General features: G+C 42.2%; 1 protein-coding gene across 2 annotated transcripts in view; it reads right to left on the bottom strand.

Annotated features, from left to right (window-relative positions):
- Positions 1-15,722, bottom strand: part of LOC139422096 (calcium/calmodulin-dependent protein kinase kinase 1-like) — a 128,321-nt gene extending 112,599 nt beyond the window's left edge. For both annotated transcript variants that reach the window (XM_071173247.1, XM_071173246.1), the window contains exon 1: positions 15,493-15,722. The gene's annotated coding sequence lies outside the window, so the exon portion shown is untranslated. The remainder of the gene's footprint in view (positions 1-15,492) is intronic.
- Between the last annotated feature and the right edge of the window lie 373 nt (positions 15,723-16,095).

The following is a 16,095-nucleotide window of genomic DNA, read 5'->3' as shown; positions in this document are numbered from 1 at the left end:
CTGGCTGTCGGCTACACTTGATACACTCAACTTTTACCATAGCCTACGGGTAGTTTTCAAGCAGAGAAGTTGTAATGCCTTCGACTCGAATAGTGACGAACATAACATGTGACGCAGCACCCCTTCTACGTGCACGTGGAGGAGGGTTCTTGAAATGTAACATCCAATAAAAATGTAGTTGCTGGAAGCCAGCGGACTATTCTAGCCATTTCGGCTAATACAAAATTCTCCAGAGCTCCAAAGGACCAGCGTGACAACAATGTGATTTTGAGATATGGCTACACGAGACTAGGGCTTGGCTAGCCAAGTCAATGCCCCACCATGCTCCATCCTGTGTCATCCCTGTTAGGGCTAGGCTAGCCAGCTATCACAATGCCCCACCTTGCAGTGTCATCTCTGTTAAGTCTAGGATAGCCATGTATCACAATGCCCCATAATGCTTCATCCTGCGTCATCCCTGTTAGCACTAGGCTAGCCAGGCTGCCTGTCAGATGTCAATCAATGGTGTGAACCAAGCAAGCCTGTCCAAGGCCAACCCTGATGGATAATGAGCCTGCTCTGGATAGAGACTAGCACCAGCTTATCCTGTCTGCCTGCCTGACTGACTGATTGAGAGACTGACTGACCAACTGGTTGACTGCTTGTGGGGTTTGTTGAGGCCGGCTGGTTTTGGAGTCTTCAGTAGGGAAACATACTGTATCAATCAAGGGAGTCTGAGGGTCTTTCTGTGCCACCACACATTTGCATACTACTAGTAAAGTAGAAGGTGTAACATTATGGAACAATGTTGTTCAAATTAAACAAATAGTTAGCGGGGAGAGGCTATACAGACACTCCTGGCCTGCAAAGCAATGGCGTATGTTGCGCACTTGACAGCGGAGTGAACCGAATCACACAGGGTTGTTACAGCTAAGGAGGAAATGTGTTCTGGTGCTGTTGCCTTTCATGCTCTCCCCATTGAGTTGACCGTTTCACGGTGACATCTAGATGGCTACCAAAATTAGTTAACACTGTTCCATAATGTTCCATTAGTAGCTTAAACCTGTTCACTTTGATAGTAGTAGTATGCAAACATTTGGTGGCACAGAAAGAAAGGAAAATGTTGTGAGTCTGGTAAAATAATCTGTGGAATTGTGTAGGCTATAGCAACGTTGTATTAGTTTGTTAGAATTTGTTAGAGTTTGTTAGCATCTAGCGGTCTTATTTGAAATGTGTTCAATGCCTCAATTCATTTTATAAACTATATTGGATATATGGCTGTACAGATTCCTTGTGGTGTTGTTTGTGTCGCACTGCTTTGCTTTATCTTGACCAGGTCGCAGTTGTAAATGAGAACTTGTTCTCAACTAGCATACCTGGTTAAATAAAAGGTGAAATAAAACAATTAAAAACTCCTATTTGCCATATCTTCAATCTAAGCCTACTATAAAGTGTGTGCCGACAGGCCTGGAGGGAAGCAAAAGTCATTCCGCTACCCAAGAATAGTAAAACCCCCTTTACTGGCTCAAATAGCTGTTACTAACCCTTAATACACTTTTGGTTGAAAATTGTGTTTGACCATATACAATGCTATTTTACTGTAAATAAATTGGCAAGACTTACTGGGAAGAAAAATCAACAAGCACGACTTGATGATAAAAAGATTGTGGGAGCCGTTTTGTTCGACTTCAGCCTGGCTTTTCACATTATCGATCATAGTCTACTGGTGGAAAATGTGTTATGGCTTTACATCACCTGCTATATTGTGGATAAAGAGATTTGTTAAAAAGAAGACAGAGGGTGTTCTTTAATGGAATCCTCTCCAACATAATCCAGTTAGAATCAGAAATACCCCCGGGCAGCTGTCTTGGACCCTTACTTTTTCAATCTTTACTAATTGTCCGGTCCTCTGGCAGTCTATGGGGGTACCACAATGTTCAATTCTCGGGCCGACTCTTTTCTCTTTATATATCAATGATGTTGCTCTTGGTGGGGGCGATTCCCTGATCCACCTCTACGCAGACGACACCATTCTGTATACTTCTGGCCCTTCCTTGGAAACTGTGCTATCTAACCTCCAAACGAGTGTCAATGCCATACAACACTCCTTCCGTGGCCTCCAACTGCTCTTAAACACTAGTAAAACCAAATGCATGCTTTTCAACCGTTCGCTGCCTGCACCCGCACGCCCGACTAGCATCACCACCCTGGATGGTTCCGACCTAGAATATGTCGACATCTATAAGTACCTAGGTGTCTGGCTAGACTGCAAACTCTCCTTCCAGACTCATATCAAACATCGCCAATCCAAAATAAAATCTAGAGTCGGCTTTCTATTTCGCAACAAAGCCTCCTTCACTCACGCCACAAAACTTACCCTAGTAAAACTGACTATCCTACCGATCCTCGACTTCGGGGGATGTCATCTACAAAATAGCTTCCAATACTCTACTCAGCAAACTGGATGCAGTTTATCACAGTGCCATCCGTTTTGTTACTAAAGCACCTTATACCACCCACCACTGCGACCTGTATGCTCTAGTTGGCTGGCCCTCGCTACATGTTCGTCGCCAGACCCACTGGCTCCAGGTCATCTACAAGTCTATGCTAGGTAAAGCTCCGCCTTATCTCAGTTCACTGGTCACGATGGCAACACCCACCCGTAGCACGCGCTCCAGCAGGTGTATCTCACTGATCATCCCTAAAGCCAAAACCTAATTTGGCCGCCTTTCCTTCCAGTTCTCTGCTGCCTGCGACTGGAACGAATTGCAAAAATCTGAAATTGGAGACTTACTCCCTCACCAACTTTAAACATCTGCTATCTGAGCAGCTAACCGATCGCAGTAGCTGTACATAGTCCATCGGTATATAGCCCACCCAATTTACCTACCTCACCCCATACTGTTTTTATTTTATTTACTTTTCTGCTCTTTTGCACACCAGTATCTCTACCTGCACATGTTCATCTGATCATTTATCACTCCAGTGTTAATCTTCTAAATTGTAATTATTCACTCCTATGGCCTATTTATTGCCTACCTCCTGCCTTTTGCACACAATGTATATAGATTATTTTTTATTAATGTTATTGACTTGTTTATTGTTTATTGTTTACTCCATGTGTAACTGTTGTTGTCTGTTCACACTGCTATGCTTTATTTTGGCCAGATCGCAGTTGCAAATGAGAACTTGTTCTCAACTAGCCTACCTGGTTAAATAAAGGTGAAATAAAATAAAAAATAAAATAAAACTAATGAGTAAAGCCAGTTATAAAGCATAAAGGTTTCCAAAATATTTAGCACAGCCCCTTAAATCATCCATCTCTTCCCTTAATAAATAACGCTCCACGTTGACAGCGAGCAGAGATCCTAATTTCTGTCTTAATTGGTTATCTGACGAGTCAGCCCAGTCCATTTCTAATGGCCAAATAGAAGCAATTAACTGCTTGATTGATGCGCCTTAATGATAGTTAATGCCAGTCAGAGAGAGAGAGAGAGAACAAGGTGTGGCCCTCCCCGCTCGCCCTGTTCTACCCTCCTCTCCATCAGACTCCAATGTCTCCCAGCACTCCACTCGTTGAAATGACAAACACATGAGCCCAGTCATCAATAACAGCTTACCGCTCCCTCAACAGCACTCTGGAAGCACTGTTAGACTTCCTGCAATCCTGCCATGCCACTGCAGGGTTTACACACATACTTTATGACTCCAAAGCAGAGGGATGGAGGGATGTAAGTAATGGATAGAGCGGAACTCAATCTCTCCCACCAGCTCACTAGCACACACGTACAGCGTACAGACAGCCTCCACCGGCCGTGCAGCCGTGCCTAAACACCCAACCCCAAAACAAGTATGCATCCACACGACAGACTGTGAGCACATCTGTGGAGTTGTGGTACATTACAGAAATCTTGGTTACCGTGGGGACTCAAAGCAGGGGCTTTGCAAAAAAAATGTTGTAGTTACACTGAACAAAAATATGAACGTAACATGTAAAGTGTTGGTCCCATGTTTCATGAGCTGAAATAAATTATCCCAGAAAATGTCCATACGAACAAAAAAGCAAAGTTTGTGCAAAAATGTGTTTACATCTGTTAATGAGCATTTCTCCTTCGCCAAAATAACCCATCCACCTGACAGGTGTGGCATATCAAGAAGCGGATTAACAGCATGATCATTACACAGGTGCAGCTTGTGCTGGGATAATAAAAGGCCACTCTAAAATGTGCAGTTTTGTCACACAACACAATTCCACAGATGTCTCAAGTTGAGGGAGTGTGCAATTAGCATGCTTACTGCAGGAATGTCCACCAGAGCTGTTGCCATAGAATTTAATGCTACCATAAGACGCTTCAAACGTTGTTTTAGAGAATTTGGCAGTATGACCAACAGGCCTCACAACCGCAGACCACCCGTAACCACGCAAGCTTAGAACCGCCATATTCATCTTTTTCACGTGGGAGCGTCTGAGACCAGCCACCCGGACAGCTGACGTAACTGTGGGTTTCCACAACCAAAGACTTTCTGCACAAACTGTCAGAAACCGTCTTGGTAAAGCTCACCTGCATGCTCGTCGTCCTCAACATGGTCTTGACCTGACTAAAGTTTGGCGTCGTAACTGACTTCAGTGAGCAAATGCTCAAATTCGAAGGGCACTGGCATGCTGGCGAAGTGTGACCTTCACGGATGTATCCAGGTTTCAAATGTACCGGGCAGATGGCAGACAGTGTGTATGGCGTCATGTGGGTGAGTGGTTTGCTGGTGTCAACTTTGTGAACAGAGGTGGCGGTGGGGTTATGTTATGGGCAGGCATAAGCTACGGACAATGAACACAATACCATTTTATCAATGGCAATTTATATGCACAGAGATATCGTCACAAGATCCTGAGGCCCAAACATGTCACCCATTGTTTGGGATGCTCTGGATTGACGTGTACAACAGCGTGTTCCAGGTCCCGCCAATATCCAGCAACTTCACACAGCCATTAAAGAGGAGTAATACCACAGGCAACAATCAACAGCCTGATCAACTCTATGCAAAGGAGATGTGTCACACTGCATGAGGCAGGCAAATGGTGGTCACACCAGATACCGACTGGTTTTCTGATCCACGATCCTGCTTTTCTTTTTTAAGGTATCTGTGACCAACAGATGCATATCTAAATTCTCAGTTGTGAAATCCATAGATTAGGACCTAATTAATTTATTTCAATTGAATAAAATAAATTATTTCAGTAACATCTTTGAAATTGCTGCATACATTACATTCAGAAAGTATTCAGACCCGTTGACTTTTTCCACATTTTGTTCCCCTCAATCAATCTACACACAATACCGCATAATGACAAAGCAAAAACTGGATTTTAGAAACTGAAATATGACATTTACATAATTATTCAGACGTTTTACTCAGTACTTGGTTGAAGCACCTTTGGTAGTGATTACAGCCTTGAGTCTTCTTGGGTGTGACGCTGCAAGCTCAGCACACCTGTATTTGGGGAGTTTCTCCCATTCTTCTCTGCAGATCCTCTCAAGCTCTTTCAGGTTGGAACGGAGAACGTCGCTGCACAGCTATTTTCAGGTCTCTCCAGAGATATTCGATGGGGTTCAAGTCCGGGCTTTGGCTGGGCCACTCAAGGACCTTCAGAGACTTGTCCCGAAGCCACTCCTGCATTGTCTTGGCTGTGTGCTTAGGGTTGTTGCCCTGTTGGAAGGTGAACCTGAGTGCCAGTCTGAGGTCCTGAGCCCCCTGGAAAAGGTTCAGCAAGGATCTCTATACTTTGCTCCGCTAATCTTTCCCTCGATCCTGACTAGTCTCCCAGTCCCTGCCACTGAAAAACGTCACCACCATGCTTCACCGTAGGGATGGTGCCAGGTTTCCTCCGGACGTGACGCTTGGCATTCAGGCCAAAGAGTTCAATCTTGGTTTCATCAGACCAGAGAATATGGTTTCTCATGATCTGAGAGTATTTTAGATGCCTTTTGGCAAACTCCAAGTGGGCTGTCATGTGCCTTTTACTGAGGTGTGGCTTCCCTCTGGCCACTCTACCACAAAGGCCTGATTGGTGGAGTGCTGCAGAGATGGTTGTTCTTCTGGAAGGTTCTACCACAGAGGAACTGTGGAGCTCTGTCAGAGTGACCATGGGGTTCTTGGTCACCTCCCTGACATTGGCCCTTCTCCCCCGATTGCTCAGTTTGGCCTGGCGGCCAGCTCTAGGAAGACTCTTAATGGTTCCAAACTTCTACCATTTAAGAATTATGGAGTCAACTGTGTTCCTGGGGACTTTCAATGCAGGATAAATATTTTGGTACCCTTCCCCAGATCTGTGCCTCGACAAAATCCTGTCTCGGAGCTCTACGAACAATTCCTTTGACCAAATGGCTTGGTTTTTGCTCTGACATGCAACTGTGGGACCTTATATAGACAGGTGTGTGCCTTTCCAAATCATGCCCAATAAATTGAATTTACCACAGGTGGACTCCAATCAAGTTGAAACATCTCAAGAATGATCAATGGAAACAGGATGCAACTGAGCTCAATTTCGAGTCTCAGAGCAAAGGGCCTGAATACTTATGTAAATTAGGTATCTGTTTTTAATTTTTTATACATTTGCAAACATTACAAAAAAACTGTTTTTGCTTTGTCATTATGGGGTAGTGTGTAGATTGCTGATTTTTTAAATAGATTTTTTACATTTTAGATGGCTGTAATGTAATAAAATGTGGAAAAAGTCAAGGGGTCTGAATACTTTCCAAATGCACTGTATAATGTTTATATTTTTGTTCAGTGTAGTTTAATTGGTAAAGAGCTTTGAAGTGAATTAAAAAGTGTAAAAACATCTAATAATTAACATGATCCAATCTCGTCCATGCACCTCTACCAAGATCTATGACATCCTGGCTTTTATTGGTAAGCCCGGGATAAGTCGCTACCATGAAACTTAAGATAGTTGATTTATAAACACTCCTGAAAAGCCTTGGAATCTCTCTGTGCTTGTGCAGTGATAAAAACCACAAGGGGCCACATCGACAGACACATTCCAATGACAGAGACATAGAGGGAGTGTGAGCCAAAAGTCTATGTTGTGAGCCATGGGGTTTGTGGGGCAGACAGTTCTCAGAGACATGCTCTTCTTGAGTGACAGATTCTAGGCTTTTTTCAGATGTCTAAGAAGTCTGTTCTTTCCTTTCCTCAGCTCCTCTCCTATCCTTCATTTTACTAATCTGGAAGGACTGACCAACCACTCTAATGGGAAATATCTGCTATATTGCTTTCACCTGTCAAGTCTTTTTCAATCAGTACAGATGAAGGGGAGACAAGGAGAATATGGATTTTAAAGTAATACAGATAGAGCCTGGCCTAGATTGTTCAAAGGACCAGAGACAAAACACAGGCGAGAACAGCCATCTGTTACCTCAGCCTGCTTACCTCACCTTACCGGTCATGGGAAAACAACAAATTGGACGTGGTGACCCTGCTGAGGACACATAATGGAGGGCACTTAGGGTAGGATAAATTGTTGGTGCTTTGTGAACGTTCATGCATTAGAAATGAGTGTCAGAAGAACGTTTAGTGAAAGCCTGAACTGAACAATCTCATACTTCAAAAGGACACTTGTGGGTCTTTGTTAAGTTGTATCTATCAGGGCACAAGGTGTGACCCAGATGCAGACATAGGAGGCAGATGGCTGGAGTCTTAGATGTTTATTGATCCAAAAAGGGGTAGGCAAGAGAATGGTCGTGGACAGGCAAAAGGTCAAAACCAGTTCAGAGTCCAAGAGGTACAGAGTGGTAGGCAGGCTCGAGGTCAAAACCGGGAGGATTAGCAAAAAGGGAATGGAAAAGGCAGGAGCACGGGAAAAACATGCTGGTTGATTTGGACATACAAGATGAACTGGCACAGAGAGTCAGGAAACAGGGATAAATATACTAGAGAAAACAAGCGACACCTGGAGTGGGTAGAGACAATCACAAGGACAGGTGAAACCGATCAGGGTGTGACAGTATCCTTCAGGGAATTGTCTTGTGCTCATTGGCGTCTGCCTATCACTTAACCTGTTCTGGGCAGCACTTCAGAAGTGTGTTTGTAGTTCTCCCTAGTTCCGATCATTAGCAGGCAGCCAACGCTCGTCTCCTCCTAACATTGGGCAAACACTATCGGACCAATAAAAGGAGCAGAACAGTGCTTATTATGTCAGGGTCTGTTTGACAAATGCCCTGCAAACATTGACACAAATTAAGTTATGAGTGTTGGGGTTTTAAAGTGCCATCTTTATCAGTTTAAGTGGTTCCAAGGGCAGATAATGTTTCAGAGAAATAAAAGGGCATGGCACTCATAGAGAACAACCAGTCAAACAAAGAGAGAAAACGTAGTGTGCTCCAAAGTTGAACTTCCTTCCCTTTAAATTGGTCTTGCAACAACCACTCTGTGTTTCCCCTATACTAATTTGGCAGTGCCAGGCCGCTGCTGCTAAATCATTGCTGCCACAACAAAAAATATTATCCAAATATTATAATTTTCAGGATGTTAAAACTTTTCAGTGTAAACTTAAATGACTAAAACCAGATAAAGTATATAAAAATATATATATAATGGAGCTATATATTTGAGAACTAACAACCACCAAAATAAAAAAAAAACTAGACAGTCAGGGAGAATAAAAAATTCAAAAAATGTCATGGCATGGGGTCCCCATTGATTTTGTTATAATGTTTGAGTCACTCAGATAGCATAAGAACACAGCATAAGGCAAGGCAAAATTAGTAGATTTGCTTCAAAACTGATTTGCAGGAACTGCAGGAAACTAACTTCAAAATGGTAAAATGTTCTCTACACTATGGCAAAATGTGTAGACTTACAGGAAATTGACTTTAAAAGAGCAACAACCAAAAAAAAAGGAGGGTCTCTAACATTTTCCGTTGTAGACCACGCCATTGGCCTGACTGCCTACCCGCCTGTGATGGTGGTGGAGGTGTAAACTAATAAATAGGCTATTTACCTGAACGGACCTGGACGCAGGTTACCCACGTGCACATCACACACACACGCATAATCTATGGGCACAGAGAGCAAGAGCTGGAGCCAGAGCAGGTAACGCTGGTGCACAAGGGGAGAGGCTCTGTGGGAAACAGACTGGAACACAGGCTGATCAGATCAGGGCTTTTAAAGAGGCTCCCAGAACACCACACACAGGGCTTAAACAGAAAGACTAACCATACAGATAACACATACACAGGAATACAATGACATTAAATATACAGACACGCGCACACACACACAGGAGAGAGGGGGTGAGTGACCAAACTTTGATCAGGGTCTATAGGGTACTATGTAGGGAATAGGGTGTCATTTGTGACACATCCTAGGAGACCATCAGGGGGTAGCTTATTGAGTAAATTCATTAGTTTGCTCTCTGACACTCTTGCTGTACCGGGCTGGCATCGCCCTGGCCTGTTTGTTACAATGCCTTAATTACACATTTATACACATGCATGCAGCCAGACACACAAACATGCATGCATGCACACACATAATCAAACAAGTATACTATTATTTGTGTGTAAATGTACCGTAACTGAATTCATTTCAAATACATTTTCCAAAAGCCTGAGTAGTTTATACAGTATACTGTGATGAAGTTGACTTTGTGGGTAGGTCGTTCACCTTATACGACAGATAGACAGGCAGAAACACACAAAAATATCACTCCAAGCAGTTGCTCTGTTGTTGCTACATAAACACATCTTTACTTCCAGGAATCCTGGCTGTGTCTGTTATTGAAACATGGCCGCTTTTTTCTATGAACATCAAGCAACAACATGAAAGACTAGGTACATAGTGCTAAAAATCCAATATGGATTTTAAAAGGCTATTTGTGTATTGCAACGCTGCACTGGGCCTTTCAATCAAACATAAAGGGTAGGTCACCCTAGGAAAGTCTGGGTATGTCCCAAATGGCACCCTTTTATAGTGCACTACTTTGACCAAATGTAGAGCAATATATAAGGGATAGGGTGCCACTTGGGAAGCAGAGACAGTTTAACTGGACAGATTGGCTGGATAGATGTAATTTATAATGAACAACAATCTGTTCGATTTAATTGTGATTTGTTGTTCCAAACATATTGCTCACAGTATGCCTGCTGCAGAGAGACGACAGAGAGTATGTGTAAATGACTTTTGATCAGTCATGGAAATAAAAGTGCTGAAAACATGTTGGCTACCTATTTAAAGAGAAGATGGAGAACAAGCTATAGAATGAAATGTTTTGGCGCAGGTACAGCAGACTAGCACTAGCTAACACTTCCTGTAGCAAAATATTATTTAGAGTCAACAATATAACATTATCCAAAATAATATTGCAATATGTAACCCCCCCCCCCCATCACTACAGTTCATATGCCTACAGCTTTGCACCAAACGTAGGCCAAAGGATGGCAGATGGCGATATTGAGTAGTTTCATCTTACCGCCCAAAGGGAATGCATGCAGCCGGCTGTACACACGTATCCCCCGTGGACCGGTTTGTACATAAAACCTTTTCCATTCAGGCTGCAACGGTATTGATATCCTCCATAACTCAGTTTAATGCCGAGAAGCCGAAAAGAAATGGGGAAAATAAGGGTACTTTCTTTATGAAACACCATTTTCCACCACCATGCTAAAGTAACTAATGCCTAGCAATGCTAGTCCCGGATATTTTCCCTGTTTTTTTCTGCCTTCTCACCATTTAAATCGAGTTATGGAGGAAATCGACAACTTTGCAGCTTAAATGGAGATTTTGTATATGAAACACCAGTCCACGGGGATACAAGTGTATAGTCAGCTGTATGCATTCCCTTTGGACGGTTAAAAATGGAACAACTCAATTTTTCCTTCTCCCGGCCTTTGGGCTACACCAAATAGTGCCCTTCGATATGACTAAATTCATGATGATATCAGTACATCTAACTCAATATGCTTTATTCAATCCTAATTGTCTGCAATAGATCCTTATTTTAATCCAACTTGACAACCATAATTTGCAGCAACAAGGCAAACAAAACAAAACCCAAAAGTACAAGAGCACTTGAACAATTGAAAAAAGGGGATAACATTCAGTATTGTCAAGCTATCAGTTCTGACACGGGTAAGGAAACAGATAGGAGAAGCAACAGTCTCAAACTAACTCATCATGGCTGAAACCAACGATGTGAGGTTGCTACTGAGGAAAAGAGGGCGTAGGGAGTGGAAAACCCTTCTGTCAATGTTACAAGCACTGAGGGAAATACCTCCACCACCTACAGTAGCCGTCATGGTCATGCAGTTTGTTGCTAGCCTGAGCTCAGCCTGTTGGCCCCTCCCTGGCTGCAAATCCTCTGGTCAATACTGTCATGTTAAACATATCTGTCCACTAAACAGCAGGGATATCACCATACATCTGACAGACAGTACATGCCTTTAACTACAGTACCAGTCAAACGTTTGGACACATCTACTTAAAAAAACAACAACTGGGAATAGATGTTTTGGAAGCAAGACTGACACACACACACACCCTTCCCTCGGTTTTCCACAAAGGCCCAAAAAGCTGTTGATACTGTATGGTTTCCCCTTAGCAGCTTGCTCTTTGCACGTGTGATCATCCAGTGTTAAAGTAGTTCTACAGCAGCCTGGGGGCTCCCAAGTGGCGCAGCGGTCTAAGGCACTGCATCTCAGTGCTAGAGGCATCATTACAAACCTTGGTTCGATTCCAGGCTGTATCACAACCAGCCGTGATTGGGAGTCCCATAGGGTGGAGCACAACTGGCCCAGCGTCGTTAGGGTTCGTCCGGGGTAGGCAGTCATTGTAAATAAAAAATAGTTCTTAACTGACTTGCCTAGTTAAATAAAACAAATATTTAACAAATCCTGCCTATTGTATCTACACACTCAGCACTACAGGAAGTAAATAAACGTAGAGAAACAAGTGATGCTTGTGTTGCAAACACACAGGCACTAAAACAAACATGTTGCAGCTTCCTGAAATACACACCAATGAACACAAACCATTCATTTGGAAATGAGGATCTCAGTGGCCAATGCTACTGTATGCTACAGATGCCAGATCTAAATTTGATCATCCTGTTATTGCTGCACAGCAGGAAATGCAAACTTGTAGTGTATTTGAGGTTTAAAAGCTTATAAAGTTTGTAATTTCCACTTTAAAATGTCAGACTTTATTTGCCCTAACGAAAAATGTATCAACCCCTATAAAAAAAATGGCCATTCTTTACAATCCACATTCTCTGTTGCTGCAGGATAATTTTCCTGCTGTAGCAAACTGCCTCAAATTAAGATCCTACATACTGAGAGAGCGAGAGAAAGAGAGAGAGTTCAATAACAGACTTTACATTCAAAATGTCATGCAAATTACAGGGTGCATTTGAGATTTGAATAAGGCAAGCTAACAAACTGACTCTGCTGTGTGTGTACCGTTGTTGTTAAACCCCCCACAGAACCTGTAGTGCTACTGCTGCCTACACCTCACATCTCCCACTCAGCCAACACAAACCAAATCAGACACAAACACACACACAGACAGACACACACTGTAATGACAGTGAATGTAATGAGCTGTATCAGACACTCCTCTCCCGGCAGATCAATCATAGGCCATATTGGTAATAAGGCCTAATGAGCAGCAGCACAGTAGTTACGATTTGATGTGTTGTGGTGTGGTGTGGTGGGTAGGACTAGTAAACAATGCCTGTATATTGGTCAATTATGGACTCATTGATTAATAATCTAGTGCACAGCCTTATATAGCATTATATAGCCAGAAATGTATTTTTCTGTTGTATTGTGGGTAGTATACGACGACTGAATCAGACTCAAAAATGTGATAAATTACTGTTTTGCTGATGAATACCCTGCTAAGTGCCCAGCCACTCGGACAATGACTACTGCTTTACTTGTGTTTTCTCACTAACCAAGACATGCAAGTATTGGGTAGCACTGTAGACAAAGCCTGTATCAATGAGACTTGGCATGGTGAATTAAGGAATCACTATTTGCTGACTTCAAATAATGACATCACCCAATAGGCCCATACCACATTATACAAAATAAAACCTGTTTTAACACAGTTGCAGCCAACAGTATTTTTCAGTGACAACCTTTTTCGGGCATCTTCTTTCCATTTACACACAGGTGTTCGGAAATGCAGATACTGTAGCTAATTAGCACAGGTAGTCCAGTGCTTTCTGTAAACAAGCGTGTAATGTGGAAATATGGCTTTGTGGGAACCCTTAACCTATAAAGTTGTGTAGTAATTATTTTAGTATTATTATTATTTCTTGCTGATATGAAATATACTTTCCTTATGTATCCAAAATCGTGTCGCAAGCCATGCGTTTTAATGTTTAGAGCAGGGGTGTCAAACTAATTTTGCCCTGAGGTCCACATTCTGGAGGCCTGGATGGACGCACTGAAAATTGGTTATATTTCCTTACTGTCAAAATTTGCTACAAAATTATTTATTTTTTGATTCTCCCTGACTGTCTAGCTTTCATTTCGGTGATTATTAGCGAGCTGGACACAGTCAATAAACTATATGAATGTAGGTCCTACACCCCTAGTTTAGAGCAAGCATCAGAGCGCTTAACAAAACCCCCAGCCAGAAGATACGATCATCAATAAGCGCTAAGGTAGTTAGCGTATATGAATGGGCTAGGACATTGACAGAAAATGCATAGGAAGGACACATGATTCCTTTTTTGGGGTGGGGCTTGCCTGTTTTGCATGTTATTTTGGCATTAATACGTGTCACGTATCAGTTTGCAAACAATGTAAATTATATATATATATATATATATCACCAAGTTAATAAAGCCACATGTAAGCATGGTTTCCTTTTTGTTTTCTTGAGTAAGGCAGCTCCAAAATGCAGGTGTTTCAGCCTAGCTCAGAGCTTTCTGTGGTGGTGGGGCAAGCTAGCAGAAAAATGTTGCACCGTGATTGGCCCAGTGTTCTGTCACTCATGGGGACATTACGTCACTGCCAAGTCTAAGGGCAGAGCAAATAAATTCTAGCCCCTTGGGTGCTGCCATAGAGTTACATTAGAAGTTCCCAACTAAGAAGGCGTTTTGAACGGTCATCCAACTCGGAATTGTAAATCCAGCCTGTTTTCTAGCTACGACCTAAAGATCAATGACGTCATCATGATTCGATCATGTTTTTTTCCGAGTTTCCAGTTGTTTTGAAAGCACAATAAATCCAGAGAATGTCAGACTTTAATGACAATTTGCCCACAAAGGACCGCCGCACCACCTTCCTGTCAAGTGAGCACAGCACAACAAGGTGACTCCAAAAATGTATTGTATGATGCTGCATAAATTATGTAATATGCCAGGGAGTTATGTATACTGTAGCTAAGAAAGTAATACTGTATGTTATGTAGTAAGATGTTAGTAGCCCATGTACCTCACCCTAATAATTTGGTCTATTTACCCCTCTTAATTTCACCTACTGTTCTGACATGGTGGTGCACATGTAGCCTATAACCTGTTTTAGAGAAATGTCATCATCGAATATTGTAAGAGTTCTCATTGTTTGCTTATATGGCCCTTTTATTTATCCTACAGTTCTGACTTGGTGTACAGGGAGAACACTGTAAGAACGGACCATGTTATGAATTCTGTCGCTGTACATTTGAAAAGTGCTAAACACATATTATATTGCCTCTTATCCGCTTGTCGTCCCCTTATGCCATAGCTTGTACACCTCAATTGTCATTAGAAACCACATTTGTTTAAGCAAGTCAGCCACATCAGCTATGTTTTCTTTAAAGGCTATGATGCTAAATTAATTGTTTTGCTGCCAGACAATGCTCCGCTGATAGTCAGGTGTAGCAGTGGTAAGATGTTGGGACTGCTGTTGGGACAGCTTTACGTAGGCCGTTTGTGGGCACCGTTTGTCACCGTTATAGTGCAATTCATGTATTGTTTAGTGTTGTGTAGTGGCTTTGCTGGCATGCTTCCCACTTATTTGTTGTTGTTGCCCCACCAAGATTTACATGCTAAAATCGCCACCAGGAAGTACAGTATGCTGCTTTAGCATTCAGAACATTCTTTATTACCTTGATATGCCAAAATTGTGAGTGTACAAATGGCTTTATCTATTGCAATAATCGTAGCGCGTAACATACACATCAATTGAATGTCAAGGCGCTACTACATTGTAACAAATTGTTACAAATTGTCATTGCAACATGACGTTCGTCCGCATGTAAACTTGTCTTGACATTTCAGACAGGGGGAGAATAAGTGTGAAGAACAGACTACAGTATAGGCAACATGTACAGTGCATGCGAACATAGGTATACAGTAGGTAGCCTAATGCATGAATCCAGGTTATTTTGTTCCAAATGCTGCAATAGCCTACACAATTGACCATACCCTAAGCCCGTACAATAGTAGGAAAGCTATGACAGGCATATGACATTGTGGGGTAAACAAATGTGTCCAATGGTATTTCAAAAAGTTTCACTCACCGAAACAATCACCGGAATAACCAGTACGCCTGGACCAATATGTTTTGGAAAGCCCTCGAACACAAGATTGATGTCCCAGCTGGAACCGTCGGTATTGTGACAGTGACACAGCGTTCAATCACTAACATAAAAGCCAAATAATATTGGCTACAACTGAAAATGACTTTATGTCGGACAACCGCTTTTATAAATCCAACATGAAACACGCCCGTATCATTCCATACACACGCCTTGTCCCCTATATTGTGCGCTGAAATGTGTCCCATCGTTCACACCCAATGATCTATATATACACCAGTTGAATCTCAGGGGGCGCGGTTTTGAACCCACCGCGCCCACATCTTGGCACTCCCACACCTTGCAAAGAAATGCATTTATTCAAGTATATATATTTTTTGCCACGATTATTCTATTGTAGATACCATAATTCATACGTTTGAATTACATTAAGTGAGATAAACATAAAACAATGTATGCAAACATTTTCCTTAAAGTATACTTTTTAGAAAGTTATAATGTTACTGTCCACACTACAACAACAAAATACTTAAATACATGTAATTTTGTCCTTGAAAAATGTTTTATTGAAATACTGTAGAATTC

This window comes from Oncorhynchus clarkii, chromosome 12 (assembly GCF_045791955.1).
Source record: "Oncorhynchus clarkii lewisi isolate Uvic-CL-2024 chromosome 12, UVic_Ocla_1.0, whole genome shotgun sequence".
NCBI classification, from domain to species: Eukaryota; Metazoa; Chordata; class Actinopteri; order Salmoniformes; family Salmonidae; genus Oncorhynchus; species Oncorhynchus clarkii.
The sequence above is the reverse complement of the archived record's forward strand: the minus strand, read 5'-3'. Positions and strand labels throughout refer to the sequence as shown.